Here is an 18,093-nt window from a genome sequence, read left to right on the forward strand (position 1 = left end):
GTTGACTAGGAGTGTTTTCTTCGACAATGAGTGGATACTCAATGGGCATTAATCACACACTGCTGAAGGCACTAATGGGGGACATCAAAACCCACTGGGGTGACACATGTGCAGCACTACAAATACCAGAAGGCACTGCACTTCACAGGGAGTGGAGGCGGGACATCCCCCTCTAAAATTATAACAGGCGACTCCATTGTTTGGTTGTTGGACTCTGGCCAGGCCTATAAACAAGGGCGTGGCAGCCCAAAACGCATAAGGCCATTCAGTAAGGATTTCTTGCTCATGGTGTTTCAGCTGCAATCTTCATTGAAAGGCTTTAGCCTACCTGGAAGTGCGATTCCATTTGAGGGCAATTTGTTGTGGGATGTTTATGGCTAGTCCAGCGGGGAATTGCGCCGCCGCAAGAGAAAGCGGATCTGAGGTGACTACTAGCGACTGTCACATTCGGACTGGTTGGGCCACAATGAACGATATTGTATTGGCAGCAAATTCACATGTAAGTTATGGAAGGTGACTGCATCATTTGGTTGTTGGACTCGAGCATGAAACGTCAGCTAACAGGCTTGCTATTTGGGCTAATCCCATTAAAATTCTATTGGTATAGTAGAAGAAGTATGGATGACTCTGACAGACAATGTTGCCTCTGTGCAAAGGGAGAGGAATTATTGACTCCAATTCCATTCATTATGCCTTCCCCCCTTTTTAACACCATTTTTGCTGATTTTTTTATGTATATTGCCTACTGGCAGTCGCCCATAGGTAGTTATATTTAGGACCAAAGTTTCCAGTGGAAAAACTTTTTTGTTTTGCCAATAACTTTTGCACTGCTTGACGAATCTTCATGAAATATTCACAAAGCGTCCCCTTTTTGGTTCAGCTGCTTTGTTGAAAGTTTCATATTGATTTGTCAAGCGAGAGCCGAGAAAAAAGGGGGGGTCCCAAAACGCGTTTTCCCCATGTTGTGGTTATGATGATTTTCTTTTTTTTTTTAACATGACTACAGCCCAAACCACTAAACGAAATTACAACAAATTTGGCAGAAAGCTAGATGTTGGTCCAGAAAGTGTGCTTTTTGAGATTTGGTGTAAATCTGTTCAGTAGTTTCAGAGATATTTAAGTTTAAAAAATATGGATATCTGGGAGCCCAACAGCCTACTGAAACCCTACTGAAAATTGATTGGCTGCCAACACTTCAATCAGGAAGTGTTGACAGGCATCTTTGGACTCATTTGAACCGAGTCACACAAAAAATGTAAAGAAAAAAGGAAAGGGAGCGGGGTAGAAACACCTGTTCATTATCTGCCCACGGGTTGGTCCACGGTGCATTGCTTTAATAATGAAGGGGGGCTCATTGTGCCCCGAGGACCACCAACTCCCCGGGACTTCTTAAAATATTAATGTGGGTGAGACCCATATGGCACCCCTCGCTGCACCAGGGACCACCACTTACCTGGGGCATATTTCCTTTTAAATGGAAGGGCTTTTGGAGCTGCCCCGGGGACCACCACCTCCCCGGGGATTTATTGTTAATTATTCACGGGGTGCCGCATGGACCTCCGGCAGCCCTAAGGGCCGCCACCTCCCCGGGTCTTTAATTTAATAAAAAGCGGTGGACTATGTGGACTCCCCCGCAGCCCTGATGACCACCACATCCCCAGGGCTTTTTCTGAATATAGTGCAAGGGGGCCACACAACCCTCCTGCAGCCCTAGGATCACCACCTACCCGGGGCAAATATAAACATAGGAGGAGACCGTGTGCCCCCCTCCTGGAGCCCTAGATGGCCCTGGGGACCACCACCCCCAGGGCCATCTCCAGCAATGTCCCAGGGTGCCCACCCCTACAGATTGAAGTTTCGATGGCTTGGCAGGAGCACCACTCCAGCCAAGCCATAGCTCTGATTTCTGCAAGCAAGAGCATTAGTAATGCTCTCACTTGCTGAAAGCTGAGAAGAAGTGCTTTTGGACAGAGGGAGCTGAATGTTAGCAGGCACTGCAACGACCTTGAGGCTCCCTCCATAGTCCCCAAAAAATAAAAGTGGGTGCCCAGGGTGGGCCAGGGCACCCAGAGTAGAAACCTGGCCCCAGGGGATGGAGTCCCCAAGCCCGAAATAGGTCCTGGAAGGGTGAATGCGGCCCCAGTCACTTCAAAAAAACTAAGGGGCATATGCATCAACATTAGCATTTGCGATTCCTTATTAGCGAAAAATAAGGAATCGCTAATAAGGAATAGCAAAAGGCTATGCATGTAGGAATCGCTATTCAAATAGCGATTCCTTAACATTCCTTATTACCGAATCGGTAATACCGAATCGGTAATAAGGAATACCTACCCATTCATTCCTATGGGCTTGGAGGCCCATAGGAATGAATGTAAAGCCATTCTGTATTAGCGATTCGGTATTACCGAATCGCTAATAGCTGGAGCACTTTCAAGGGTGCCAGGGTGTCAAAAGGACACCCTGTTGCACCCCTGAAAATGATATGTGCACATATGTTGCACACACACATGCTCTAAGGGCATGTGTGTGCGCAACATGACACTTTGAAAAATGCACAAAAGTGCATTTTTCAAAGTTTTTGCAAATTACCATGCAGTTCATCTTCATGGTAATTTGCTCCCCTTATTAGCGAAATCGCTAATTTTTTAACTTTGATGCATTGCATTTAAGGAATCTCACTTTGGGATTCCTTAAATGCAAGAGCTATTTAAGGAATCGGTATTTAAGGAATCCCTATTTAAAGAATCGCTATTTAAGGATTCCTTAAATACCGATTTCTGCTTTTGGGTTGATGCATTGGGATTGGGTATTTTCTACTTAATACCGGGAGCTAATAAGGAATCGGTATTTTACCGACTGGATTTTGGCTTGATGCATAAGGGTGTAAAACTTTTAAAAAGGGGCTGGCCCTGGGGGATAGGGACCCGAAGGGCCGAAAATGGCTCTGGAGGGGAACATGTCTTGCAAAATCTCTGAGCAGGTGTCTGCTTCATAAGGCATATCACACAGAAATGGGGATCAAAGCATTAATGTCTGCACCAGTCTTAACATCCCACATAGTAGTATAAAGCCAATAAGGTGCAAATGGCTTAGGACACAATCCCCCCAGGTTCTAACTAGAGAGACAAAAGGCATTTTTGTACACTCTATAATAATGTATACACAATAGACCTGCACTCTTTATAGTAGTCACATAGCCATATAAATCCTTTTTCTGTTATCAATGGATAGTCATATTCCCAAATGCGAGAAGTCGGTCAGATCTTTAAAATTATTCTTTATTTATGTTCATTAGAACAGTTCATAACAGCCGCCAACGCGTTTCGTCCTCAATCAGACTTCTTCAGGGCTGAAAATGTATACAAACAAACACTATTTACATGATTGAATACAAATATTTAAAAAAATGTAGCAACCAATAATACAATTAAAACAATACAAAAAGTGTCCTAAGCCCTTTGCACCTTATTGGCTTTATACTACTATGTGGGATGTTAAGACTGGTGCAGACATTAATGCTTTGATCCCCATTTCTGTGTGATATGTAATTGTGAGCAGTCTAGCACGGTCAAAACCCCCCCTATTTTTTGCGCTTTTTCTGCAGGTATAGAAATTTCATTATGAATTTTGAAGACAATAATTTAGGAGATCTTTTCAATACTGATAATAGTACAATACGTACGCCATCGGCACCTATAAAGAATGATGGACTTAAAAACAAGTTTGTGCGCCTAGAGAAACTCAAAAAACAAGAGCTCACCAAATGGTGGGACAGCGCCACACTGAAGAAATACTTGGAGAATAAACGAATCCCCAGAGGTCTGCGAATTTTGATCTTTCCCAATTATGAAGACCTAGACCCAGACTTATTGGGAGATTGGGAAGAAGGCTTACATTTAGCCTCGTACAGGATGATGGATATCCTGATACGTAACTCAGAACATAGAGTGAAAAAAATTAGAGAAGAAATATTGGCCTTAGAGAAAGAAATACATGAGATCAAGTTGCCTGAAGTGATACAGAAAATGATGTGATCCTAAAGAAAGAATTAGCCTCTTACCAACTCTATCTGAAAAGTAAGAAACAGCAAAAAATAGAAAGGGATCAAAAAGACTATGAGCGAGGCCGCATTTTTACATTTGCACGAAAGTATGATGATGTAGTGGCCAAAAATGTACCTGTACCTCTGAATGAGAATAAGGCTCCAAGTGCTTCATCAAGTAGTATCTCCATCTCTTCTATCTCCTCGGTAGATAGTGATCCGGGAGAGGGTACAAGCACAGCCATTGCCAATCCTAATTCAACCTCTGATTTTTTACACGAAGTTCAGAGATACCGCCTGGGCAACAAAAAGAAAGCCTTTGGCGACGAACAAGGAGGGGTGGCAAGAAACACAAGATCAGTCACAAAGACAAGAATGGGAAACGACAAACAATAACTACTAATGAGATTGTGCACCACGATGTGGACAGTACAGTGGATAATGATGATGTCAATACAGTGAATGTTGTTAATCTCTCATCCAGGCAATTTACTGATCAGGAAAGTGCAATTTTGTGTAAAGGTTTAAACTACTGTTTAACTGGGAAATATGCATTGGATGATGTACATCTTTTGTACGAAAAGTGAAATTAAAAAAATATTTTTCAGAACTTACTTATGTCCGTCCACCGATGTCAAGCACATTCTGTGACTCAAGTTTTACAATATCCGATATTAATATTTCCTATATTTTTTGCAACTTTGCATGATCAAGAAGACATAGGTGATTTGGTAGACCATGACTGTAATCTTGATGTGGTTGAGGATATTTCAATAAATAGTGGACTCAGGAACACCTCAATGTTCATACCACCGAGCAGTATGAAAACAGTCATTGATGAGTTTGCTTTAAGAGTTACACAAGATCTGTATAGACTGGAGGATAGCCATAGTAGTAATATCAAGTGTGTCCATCCACATAACATTAGTCAGGGAGACAGAGTCTTTGTTCAGTCCATACGCGATGATCCGCTGTTAGTAATCCGTGAGGCTGATAAAGGTGGAAATATTGTCATAATGAATTATCTGGACTATGTAGGTGAAATCAATAGACAACTAAGTCAGGCTGATTGCTAGGTAACATTACATGCAAACCCCACACAAATGATTGAGAAAAACATTAATGGTAGACTGATTGAATGGCTTGAGTCTTGTCCAATAACAGACCTAGAATATAAGTATCTTCTAGCCAGTAATTCAAGGTTCCCCTGTATCTATGTGCTCCCAAAAATCCACAAGGGGGGTGCTTTCCCTCCGGGCAGGCAGATAATATCAGGCAATGGCGGCCCAACTGAACATCTGGCTGAATACGTAGATCACTTTATTCAACCCCTTGTACAAAATCTCCCATCCTATCTTAAAGACAGCAGGGAACTCCTTTGCAAACTGGAGGAGCTAGTGTGGGAGGTGGATGCTTTCACTTTCGTGACTATGGACGTGGAGAGTCTGTATACATGTATTGGGCTTGACAATGGACTTAGGGCATTGAAATATTTTCTTTTCAAACGCAATGCATGCCATCTTGAGCATAGCCTAATGCTTTTAACAATGGCAGAAACGATTCTCACACAGAATGCGTTTATGCATGGAGATGATTGGTACTTACAAAAACAGGGCACAGCCATGGGCTCCAGGTTTGCTCCATCTTATGCAAACCTTTTTATGGGTCTGTATGAGATGGAGCATGCCTGGGGCCCAGGTGCCAAGAATTGGATTGACAACATTATTTTCTATGTACGCTACATAGATGATATTTTATTAATATGGAAGGGTAGCACAGAGGAGCTAAATGGCTATTTTGCTTACCTTAACAATAATAATCCCAACATCAAGCTCACTTTGGGCTGTTCAAAAGATGAGATTATGTTCTTGGACCTTAGACTCTATATAAGGGACCATGTTATACATAGTGACATGTACAGAAAGCCAACATCCTGTAACAGTGTGCTACATGCCACTAATTGTCATCCTAGGACTACAATCTCAGCCATACCATATGGTGAAATGGTGCGAGTCCGTCGCAATTGCAGTGAGGACTGCAATTTAGAAAAAAATATCAACAGGTCTAAACGTGATTTTAAATCACGAGGATATGATGACAATTGCCTTGATAAAGCAGAGAGTAAAATAAGAAAAAGGAAAAGAAGTGATATTCTAGCCAAACGAACAAAAACCTCAGATAAAACAACTCAGGGCCAATGTGTCCTTGTTACAGAATATGGGATGTATAGTACCCATATCTTTAACATTTTAAGAAAAAACTGGCATTTACTTAAATCAGACACTCTCCTTCCTGACTTTGTTTCGAAAAAAACAAAAATCGTTCATCGGAAGGGATGTACAATAAAGAACATGTTCTGCCCTAGTCATGTTAAAGCACCTAAGAGATCCCCACTTACATGGATGTCTGAAAAACCATTAGGTTTCATACGTGTGGCAGTTGTTCTGTTTGCAAATTTGGTATAAATAAGAAAACATCATTTGGATACGATAGTCCAAAAAATTACCAAATAAAGTCCTTCATTAATTACAATACTACACATACAGTGTATTTGATCAATTGGTCCTGTGAAAAAATCTATGTAGGGAGCAGCATCAGAAGTCTAAAAATTAGGATCCAAGAACATGTGAGGAGCATAAAAAATGGTGATGTGAGAAATCCTGTGGTACAACATATTAGGGATGTTCATCCCAACAATAGTAATATCACGTTTCATGCAATAGACAGTGTAGGTGTGAAAGCCAGGGGAGGCTCGTTGGATCTGTAGATTAAGATCAGTTACCTTGGGGTTGAACATCAATAATGAATTTCATTACTTTTTATAATAATGTTCTGACTGTGTTGTTATCCTGTCTATAACTATGGTCTCATGACTATATGGACAGTGTTTCTGATCTGGTTTTATTTGGAGAATTGTATTTGGCTAAATTCCCTTTTACTTATTCCAAATGCATGTATCTGCCGGTTTTTCTGTGCATTCCAGCTTTGAGCAGGTTATTACATTTATCTGACGGTTTCTCTTTGTATCTCAGTTCTGAGAACGTTATTACGTTCAGCTTAGAAATGCAGACTTTTTGTGAAATATTACTTGGTGGAGCTCTCACTTATGTGTCAAGATAATATTATGGATATACGATGGGATGATAATAATGTACCCATCTTGACAAACATATGTTGTCACATGATGGGCAGGCAAAAGCAGGTGCTGACCAGATGAATTCTAGGCGATACATGTACATGCGTATGATACTCTCTGCCTATATGAAAAATATTCTGGGGATTCTTTAAAATGCACATGTGCTGTTGAATGCGCGCACACTGGCAGATGTAACATGATTAAACTGTATCGCGCACACAATATCTCGTTCAGGTGAACTAGTTCCCTCTGTAGAAGATTTCTGTCTATGGTGTGAAATAGATAAAGAAGAAAAAGAGGGAAAAAAAAAAAAAGAAAAAAAAAGTTCTTTCAAGATGGCGCATTTGATACACTTTTATGTGCCATTTTATATGTATTACTTAATTCTGATTGGAATCCAATACTTTTTCTAACTTACTTTTAGATAGGACGTACCCGTGAATATTGGTGTGGGGACTCCGTAGCGGCGATATAGAATTGGTGTTTTTTAAACGGAGCCTTTCTTATAAAATATGTGTTCGATCGGGCGATGCCGGCGGCTGAGATTAGGTCGCGTTGATTAAATTGAAATCAAACCTTGTAAATGTAAATTGATACTTGTATAGCGCACTACTCACCCGCAAGGGTCTCAAGGCGCTTGTACGAATACCGCTGTGGAACCCATCCTGGCTTTCCCTGTGAGGCGTCCACTCCTGGGCACCCCCAAGGTGGAGGCCAGGCATCCTTAGCATTGTGGGGGCCGTTGTGGAGATTAAGCAAGCTATTGCCCAGAGTTGCAGAGTGGGACTCCATGATTGGAATAGGCACCGAGGAGAGAATTATCATGTCCGTGGAATTTTTCAGCCCAAGACCCGCCGAGGCGGGGAATTGAACCCTGGTCCCAGGCTAGACCTCTGCATCAGGGTCTGCCGCTCTAATCATTGAGCCACACTTTTCCACCTTGCAGGCAGGTAGTATATTCTGAAGCACTTATACATGTTACCATTGCTCTTGAACATATATAAAAAATGTTGTTGGACAGACTTGGACAAGTATATAACCGGTTCATTCAAAGATGGCGCTTCCGAAGTAGGCCTTATTGACGTCATTCTTTTGCGACACCCACGTTTGGAGTACAATTATTTGGGCTAAATTGAACAATTATTCAATGTAGTAAACATATAAAAGCGCACAGTTTCTTGTAGCGGCTTGTGATACCTTGCCGAACCAGATGACTGCATGAAGACGGGCGCAACCTTCGCCGTAAGTTAAATTTGAACGCATTAGACTATCGCTAATATAAGAGTTCAATATACTCTATTCCAACGATTTGACTAGAATTAGAGGTCTATCGTTTTGGATGTATCTCTATTTTGGCACTAAGAGCCCACTTTGTGTTTTAACATTGGCTTTACTATGATTGACGATCATGTTCATATTTTCTAAATTAGGCCATCTGAATGTCAGTTATATCATAGTATCCTATGACAGTGGCGATAATTGATGCATGTAAAAATACTATCCTGAGGATAGAATATGGTAGAATAATGTGCAGGGGTTTTTATATTACAAACATCTTTCGAGCCAGCCATACACACTTTAAGATGGCCGCCGTGATTAGCACGCCGATATATGGGATGTGAGCCATAAGTATGGTCTATACACCCAGGAGTCTTTAAAATCAATTAGACCAAATCCTTCTGTGAAGATTGGATCATAGCGTGAATGCTTTATGACATTGGATCAGAACTAATTCTATATGAATAAATTTATAACTAAGCAACATTACGATGATATATTTACATATGATTTTATTTACTTTTTAGGACAATACTTTTTTTCTTGCACATGGAATATATTGGCAAACTATAATGTTGAATTCATACATTTCAAGTAAGTGTGGTGACTCTAGACCTTTCTGAATCCAACTATAATACAGCAGCATATTACAGATATCTGATAAACCAGAGTTTTATGATTAGTATCTATAAAGTAGGTAATAAGGACCCTTGATGAAATCACTTAGGAAGACCTTGTTGTTGTTTTTCAAGACTGATCATAAAAAGTAATTAATTAAACATGTGACAAACTAAAGATACAAATTGTAATCTGATATATCTGTATATGTCTGCATTGTTTCCTTATAGATCGATCACATTCTAAATATTGACAACAATTTAAATGAATTAATAGTTCTTACATTTGCAAGGTATGTGTCGACTTGTTTGTGGAAATATATGGCAATAGGATACCATATTATTATCTATGGTAGAAAACCTTTTGTGGGTTAATTATGTTCACTATGATTATGAGGTCTTTCTTCCCTTGTCTTCATTTTTTCTTTCTTTCTCTTTTCTGCCTTTTTTTAGTGAAAATATATAATCTCAAAACAGTATAAAATCTGGCTCGTTCCACTTTTTTTTGGCTTTTCTGGTAAAGTAAAAATTGTTGTGCTTAATTGAGTTATGTTCTTAAATGATCTTTTCACTATGGTCTGTTAATTTAACACAAAAAAGATTTTCCCAAATGTAATTGACTGATCTAGAATGTACTTGTTGTATTGTTTTAATTGTAATATTGGTTGCTACATGTTTTTAATATTTGTATTCAATGTTGTAAATAGTGTTTGTTTGTATAAATTTTCAGCCCTGAAGAAGTCCGATTGAGGATGAAACGTGTTGGCGGCTGTTATGAACTCTTCCAATGAACATAAATAAAGAATAATTTTTAAAGATCTGACCAACTTCTCGCATTTGGGAATATGACTATCCATTGATAACTATTCGTAAAACAGAAAAATTATTTATATTGCTATGTGACTACTATAAAGAGTGCAGGGCTATTGTGCATACATTATTATAGAGTCTGCTTGATAAGGTCAGTGTCCACAGTTCCTGCACATCTTCTGAGCAGGTGCATGCCAATAATAATAATAAACATTAATAAAAATCACATAGAGTGGCTTGTGGGTCAGCACCATTGAGCATTTTTGCTTTTTGGCTCAGAACTCTTCAGCCATTGGCTTTAGATATTGTCAATCATTCTTGCCTACCCAAGTATTTTTGTCTCACCATGTTTTTATTGGGTATTTGGATGTATTCTTATACCTCCACTAAGATGTGAGAAAGACTATTATAAAAGTGTGTTCAATCGTCACATGTTCAATAACCTTTTTTCTGAAAAGCACCGTGCCTCCCATTCTGACAGGACACTGCTGTTTTCTGTGCACCGGACTGTCCTCCTTGATGCTGAGACACTGCTCACAAAGTAGTACGTCTGTTGTCTCTTCTCCCTTACTGCCGGTATGCAGCTCACACTATGAGTGCAGCTGTCAGGGCTGTCATTCTACTCTCACCATTACAACACCCAGTGGCGGCTGTTGAAATCTGAGAGTGAAATCTGAGAGTGGTGAGGGAGAAAGAACCAATATATATTGATTGGTGAGGGAATGTTCTTTGAAAGGTATTGAAGGAGTTTAGAATTCAGTCTTCACCTACAATATGCTCAATATTAGTAATAATAGGAACAACTACTGTTATGAGCATGATAAAAACCATTTTTTACATTTTTATGCAATCTACTCCCAGAAAACATCACTACTTATTGAACATTCTAGCTACTATCTCCCTATTTCCCTCCCATCCCCCATCCCTTGTGTCCATTCACGTAAATCCAAAATGTACTGTGAACTAGCCACCAAAGTCCCATAACCACTCCCACATCCTGTTTACATTCTCTCTCAAGGTTACACAACTTAGTCCATTCTGTGCATTGAATAGAAACACTGTTCAATGCTTCATGCCATCGCTTCACAATTATTGGTAGAGGCACAGATGATTTATTTACATTTTAATTACATCAATGTACAGTTGAACCATTTCAGAAAGTGGCGCTATTTATTCAAATTCCTTCAGTGCTGTATCAGTTTTCAAATATACATTTGCATGAGAAATTATTTACAGAATGAGGATTAGTTAGATTCTGCCACTTCTCCCTCAAATATAATTATTGAGACCAGTCCTGCATTTTTTATTAGTAAAAAGGATAGTGATGTATTTCTGCATGAAACTTGATTGTAAAGGAGGAGTTACAGCATCTTAAATAAAGTGAGTATAATAAGGCTTTTATAAAGTTAAAAATGAGTGGCATCAAACAATTGTTCTGACATGCACCCACTGCAGGGGGCAGTCCATTTAGCTACGCTCCTGCAAATCGAAACAGTGACCTACAGCTTATACTTCGGCACCATAGCCGCTAGCGCACAACCCACGAGGTATATGAATCGGAGCTGGAGCAGGTATGCACGGACTCTGGATGTTTACAGAGCATTTCAGATGGAAAGTATAGCCTGTTTTGTGTCTGTGTACATTCCCATTTTGGTTGGTAAATGAGTGATCTGTTAAAGGCCACACTGTCTCACTCCAGGCACTATCAGTGAGATGAAAAGGCTCATGCGCAGACGTGACTTTCCAGGGTTGTGCTGTCACCTAGGACAGGGCTCCCAAGGGGACAAACACAGGGCCGGCCACAGCAAGCAGGCTGTCCCGGGAGAGGGCTGATGGAAACTGCAACACTGCCCTCCGAGGGTCACAAAAGGCCTGGGACAGGTGGGCAGACACCCAACCTTAAAACAAGTAGTGGAGATATGTGAAAATATAGTAGCCTATTTCAAAGTGATGGGTGCTGGTAATTAACTGCCACTCACAAGTTCACAACACACTCCCGTCTGCGCCAACAGCGCTGTGATCAGTCATCACATTCAGGGAGGCAAGGAGTCTTGTCGTCGTCAGAGAGAGAAGGAATGGCATTCACCCGCCATATGGCAAACCCAAATGCCAAGTTGTGCGCGAGGAGGGCCGGGCCCTCAAAATCAGGCTCCGAGGCTCAGATGGGCCATAAGTTCAGTAGGTCTCTTCTCTCTTCACGCTCCGTTGTCTGCCAAAGACTGTGGGAGGAGGGGAGAGAGAGAGGCTGACACAACTAGGGCAGAATGGCCAATCACTGCACGGATACTCAATAAAGCCATGCAGTGATTGGTAAGTATGTTGCCATGTTGTGGACGTGCTCAGGCCAACCCCTGCGCTGTCTTCCTGGCAACTCTACTCTAAAGCAGCCAATCCTGGTGCTGCTAGAGCAGGTCCAGGATTGGCCTGCTTGAGCAGAACAACTGGGTGCTCATTAAGATGCGGGGGGGCTGCTGCCTCAATTTCCCCGGCTTCCTAATTTTACAGGGAGACTGCACAAGACTGCGTATGTCAGGCTGGCTTAGAAAGACACCGACCCAATTCGACATGCGCAGATTGTTCTTTACAGGTTTAAGCTCTCAGCTGCTGCTCAAAGTCAATCATCACAAATCCCCCCCACTTCCCCCCGCCACCCACCTGCTAGCTGCCGCACACAGAGACTGAAAAGACAGCTGACTGCTGCGGGCTGAGATTAAGTTGTAATGTTTTTTTTTTTGTACATGCACAGACATTTGCACATTTAATTAGGGCCATGGTGGCAAAAATTTCAAGGGGGGCCACGCCCAAACGCTCTCATGAAGGATCCCCCACTGACAACACCAGATGGCTCATTTCCTTTATGCTGGGCCACTGCTGCTGTCAAGCATGCCTGGAAGCTTCTCCAGTTGTAATCAAATGGTGAATTTGTAAAATGTATACCAGACCGCTTTCCTTTGCCAATGCGTGTACCTTTTGAGGATGTATCTAAAGTGCATGAATGAATCAGGGTTATTCAGACTTTCAGACTGTGCTGGCCAGCACTATTTGTTATTCTCAAAATACCAAATCCCTTGTTGCTGTGCTCCAGGCCCTACTCACTGCATGTCACCTTATGCTGCCTTGTAAATTAAAAGTAAATGCCATTTTTAATTCATTACTTTTTGATGTATAGGTTTTTATGGTTCATTAGGCATGGATATCACAAATGAAACCTTGTGGCGCATGCCTGGTTAACGACAGGATGCAATTACAGCCAGTCAATGAGAATGCTTATGTGTGTGGTTTCTGAACTGCCAGGATCCCCTGGGGTCTGCTTATGACTTTGAGCAGGAGGTATATTTGTAGTAAATGGAGAAGTAAATGGAGAAGAATAATAGGCTTTGTGGTCTGGGTGCCACTGGGTTACCCTATACTGTGCTTTTGGTTGAAAACGGTCAATTTAGGTGATGGCTGGTGAACGTGGTCAAGTTGATGACTTGATGCCCTGTTGGTGTCTTTCCAGCTTTAGATGGGTTGTGTTTGCAACCACCAGGGAAGAATGTTGGTGCCTGGATGGAGGATGCTGCCAGAAATCCTCAATCTGCCACTGACTGTGGCATTATGTGTTTGCAGGCAATGGGGTTGGCAGTGAAGCCAGAGTACGCCCTTGTATTCCTACAAATCTCTTTCCCTATACCCCTAAGTGACTCTCTTCTCTGTAGAAGCAGCCTTCTTCTCATTACTCCGCGGCCATCAACAGACTATGCAGTCCTCGTCCCTGGAGTCTACAAAAACTATATTAATCACCATGAGTTCTGAATGGTATCAATAATGTGTCTGTTTCTTTATGTTTCTACATTCTTTTCGCCTCGTCTCTCTTGTCTCTGCATGACACCTTTCTGTACCTGCTGCTCACTTTGGCCCTGGAAGACCATTTCTAAGCCCTGAAACTATGATCGCCACTGAACGACAACTAATAGATAAAACAGCTGCATAACAGAGCAAATAATGGCAATAAGTATTAGAGTTGTTTGCTCATCACCAGCGCCTCTACACAAGTCAAGGTGAAACTTAAGAATAGTTTTTTAGGAACCTATACTGACAGTTTAAGCATGATGTTGTCTCTGGACTCATGTCTCTCTCAGATTGCATGTACGTTCTGCATAGCATGCACTTTTCACACTTCAAACCCAGTGTTACACTTTTTCTCTAGAAGGGGATATTCAGCCAAACATTACCTTTCAGTTGCAGGAAGCTCTTTGGTAGTGTAGAGTAGCACCCAAACTCCCCGTGACTGGGCTCGGCAGAGTGGTTAAAAAAACGGAATCGAGCACCCATGGCCACTCCCTGAGAAGTAAGCGGTGTGTCTGTGTGCGTTTGTACAAGCATTGCCAAGGGGGCTCAATTGTGAGTGATTGCCTAGTCTACACTGGAGACAAGTATTTCGGACTCATGACAACAGAGGCCCTGGCCACCAGGTTGGCAGTTGTATTGGCCTACCTGATTTCCGGCTTTTCCTGGGCACTGACAAGCGACTGAATTCCTGACCAACCACCACCCAGTTGCAGCTTACCCTGGCCCACCTTCCTCACATGATCTGCTGCCCTTCAGGCCTTGGGTATGTGTGAGTGATGCTCTGAAGTGCCAACACTAACCAGCAGGCCCTTGTGCAGCCATGGACTTCCATGTCGGCCGGCAGGAGGCCGCACTACTGTGAACTTGGGCTACAGTGGGGCAGGTCTGGCAGATGAAGCTGATCTTGGCCTTCACTTGGTGCAACTGCCTGAGGATGTGCCAGAGAGGCACCAGATCACTTGTGTGGAGTGTTCCACAGTCCATGGAACACATTGAGTGGACTATGGAAAGTGGGAGGCTTTCTCTGAGTGCCCCGGTTGTCAGGTACAGACACTGCGCAAACAATGTGGCGGATGAGCCACAACAACAACAGGCTCCTGCCCCCCCCGACGCTCCCAGGGCCATGCTCTCATGTCTCACTGTTGGCACGGCCCCCTTAAAGTGCCCTCGGGCTGTGCTACAAAGTCGCACATGGTTTGGCAGATTGAACAATTACTTTCACGCCACAATGAGATCGCGCCTCCTGCACTTTGGGGGTGAGGAGATTCACCAGTTATTTGAGACACTGCTGGGAAAAGGGGGTGCCCACGACTTTGATGAGGCGGTGATGTTGAGCAGATTAATCTATAACCTGCTGGTGCAGGGCTCACCACTTCGCCACGGGTTCTTTATCAAATAAGGAGGAATCAACAGTGGACCGAAGTACAAACCATAGGTAAATTATTAAGCATTCAGAATGGGTCTTCATCCAATGAGCACCATGGAGTTCTCAAGGAAGGGAGCACACTGAACAATGGTTACATGGGTTTATATAGGGAAAATCACAGACTAGGAACGCTCAGAGGTAAATAGAGCTTTGGGAAGAACACACAAATGAGACCATCGGTAAGAATCAACAATCTAGGTGCCTTGTGTAACTGTCGCGTCTTGAAGTTGCATAACAATATAGGCTTATCGGAACAAACTTTGTCTAAGGCTTTATCATTGTTTAAAATACACACAAAACCCACAGTGTAGACATCAGCTGTTCTTTTGTGCTGACTTTGCATGTTTACGCAGCCTACAATGTCTCAACTTAGATTTGTGACCAAATGTTTATGCAAGTGTGGTGTCAAGGATAGAGTCAGGCTGAAAACAGGTCAAAGGTGGGCATGAATGAAGCACAGCTAAATTAGAAAACAAGAGATTCAGATTTTAAGGTTTCACAGTGACAGCCCTCATTGCATATTGTTACCTCCAGCTCAACCTGGATTTTAAGAGATTCAAATTGCGCTAAGCATGCCTGTTGGAGAATGAGAACAAAAACTCTTTCCATGCCCAGCTGAGGACCCTTGTCAGCACAGTTCGAGGCTAGATCATCCAAGGTTGCCACTCCTCCATGTTGAGGTGGCAGATACTCCGCCAACCAAGCAAGATGCTGAATGCCATTCTCATTCTGGTGCATTTGCACAAACTCTTGAACAGCAGGACCAAGGAGATGGAGTTGGTCCCTCCCAAAGGCTCCGGATCAGCCAGAGTGGGCGAGATGGTCCTTTTCCCAGTTAAGGAGCAGAGGTTGGACGCAGTCTAAAGAAGTTCATGTTAGACAGCCATGTAAGATTTATTTTTTTAAAGAAAGCATCTTGGTTTTTGCCAGTCCTCAAACTAAATACATATGAGATTGCTAACTGATAATCTACAATATAGTACAAGCATCCCATCGAGCACCAGGAGAGAATTCAGCTGTCCTAGACAAGTAATACAAGAACCACATGTGCATCACCCAATAGATTAATTCCAAGCTCCTAAAATGTTTTTTGCACGTTTCCCCTATCACACATGAAATAATTGAAAATCACATTCACCTGAATAGGGAGATGGTGATGAGTACTTCGCTCCCCCACTACCATCCCCATTCCCATATTTATAAGTAAACTCATAAGCTCCATGTTGCATACATCAACGGTGATTAATTACTGTACAGCCCTTTGAATTGAGGCATGAAATAAAATATCAAAATTTGAATTTAACAGCAACAACACACTTAGACCATCCTCTGCCCCTTCCCCTTGGCTTCCTCCTCAGCTACGCTTACCTCCAGATATTAAAGATGAAATAAAAAATAGGCCATTCTTCCATCTGTCTTCACAATTCTACTCTCTAACTCCTTGTTCCAAACATGCTAGAAGTGTACATAAAAGAAAATTGTGTGTTAGTGCAGAAACAGTCTTGGCACATAGAGGACAATATGGCATTCTGGACACCGGTTAACAGGTATGCACAGCAAATTGAAAATCAAACAGTGTGGCAGGGGAGGAAGAAGATAAGTTGCAAGCGAGGTTGTCATTGGAAAGAAAACTGTATTCTTCCGTTGTAGGACCCACGAGCATGGACACGTCTGGATGCTTCCACTAACACAGCAGACTGCATGAGCAGAGCTGACGTTCCTGGAACCATTCAGCTGGTTCCAAAGAAAATGGAACACTCATCAAAGATACACAAGTAAAGGTACCATTAAAGGTACAATGTATTACAAATACTGTAATAGCATACCACATCACCCTTCCCCCATAAAAACAAAAACAAAGAAAGAAACATTAATACATAACATAATTCTTGTACTTGCATGGCATTCTTATAGCTCTAGAACTACGGATTGATCCAATCCCTCGGCAATTGGATAAAAGAGAAGCAGACGATGAACTGGGTGCATCATGGCTATGTTGGATAACAGAAACATGTGACGTTAGATCTGCAGACAACATTGAATCAAAATCATAATTAGTAGTACAAGTTTGATTGTAAATTTCAGCTTGAATTCTAGAAATAGGAATAAGACTGTTCTTATTCCACCAACCCCTCCCTTGAAGAAGAACAGTAGCTGCACCAGCTTTAATAACCTTAAGAGGAGGAGTGTATTGAGACTCGCCTTTAACCACTTTTGAGGTTTCTTTATTAGAACAAAATCCTTTTCTTCAATAACAATAGGACGAGTTCTATATTTATTATCATACCAAGTTTTTTGTTTCTTCTGCTTATTTAAAACTCTTTGACTAATTTCAGCTAAAGAAAACTTAGGTTGACTAGCTTCTGGACCAGAAATTAAACTGAGCCATCCAGGAATAAGCTTAGATTTAGCTTCTCTGCCTCGCAAACATGCGAAAGGTGTCACACCAGTAGTGGAATGGGGAGTAGTCAAGTAACTCCAAATTTTGTCTTCCAAAAACTCATATACATTCAACCTAGCAGAAAGAGCTGTTTGAATACCCTCTTTGAGAATACGGTTGGCTCTCTCAACCAAACCGTTGGAAGCGGGGCTGTAAAGAGCCACCTTCAAATGGGAAATGTCTAAACTGGTTATGAACTGGTTAATTTCCTTAGATAAGAAATGAGTGCCATTATCTGTAACCAAAGTTTGAGGACACCCTTCGATTAAAATATTTTTTTAAGAAAACTGATGACAGATTTGGTCTTGGGAGTATCAACAAAAAATAATATATCCATTTCGAGAAATAGTCAACCAAGACTATGAGAAATCTTTGTTCAGAAGGCAGTAAATGGAAAGGTCCAGAGAAATCCAAAGACACTTTAACCCAAGGTCCTGAAGGAACGGAACAGGATGAAGGGGCTAAACCGAAGAAACCCAATGTTTGTCAGAGACTAAACACTGGGGACAC

General features: G+C 41.8%; 1 long non-coding RNA gene across 2 annotated transcripts in view; it reads right to left on the reverse strand.

Moving 5' to 3' along the window:
* Positions 1-3,260: 3,260 nt before the first annotated feature.
* The window catches only part of LOC146834809 (uncharacterized), a 53,829-nt gene continuing 38,996 nt past the window's right edge, over positions 3,261-18,093 (reverse strand). For both annotated transcript variants that reach the window (XR_014960340.1, XR_014960339.1), the window contains 4 exons: positions 16,512-16,598; positions 4,661-5,035; positions 4,188-4,362; positions 3,261-3,352 (listed from right to left, as the gene is read on the reverse strand). This is a non-coding gene — a long non-coding RNA (uncharacterized LOC146834809). The remainder of the gene's footprint in view (positions 3,353-4,187; positions 4,363-4,660; positions 5,036-16,511; positions 16,599-18,093) is intronic.

Source organism: Triturus cristatus, chromosome 4_2, assembly GCF_964204655.1.
Source record: "Triturus cristatus chromosome 4_2, aTriCri1.1, whole genome shotgun sequence".
NCBI classification, from domain to species: domain Eukaryota; kingdom Metazoa; phylum Chordata; class Amphibia; order Caudata; family Salamandridae; genus Triturus; species Triturus cristatus.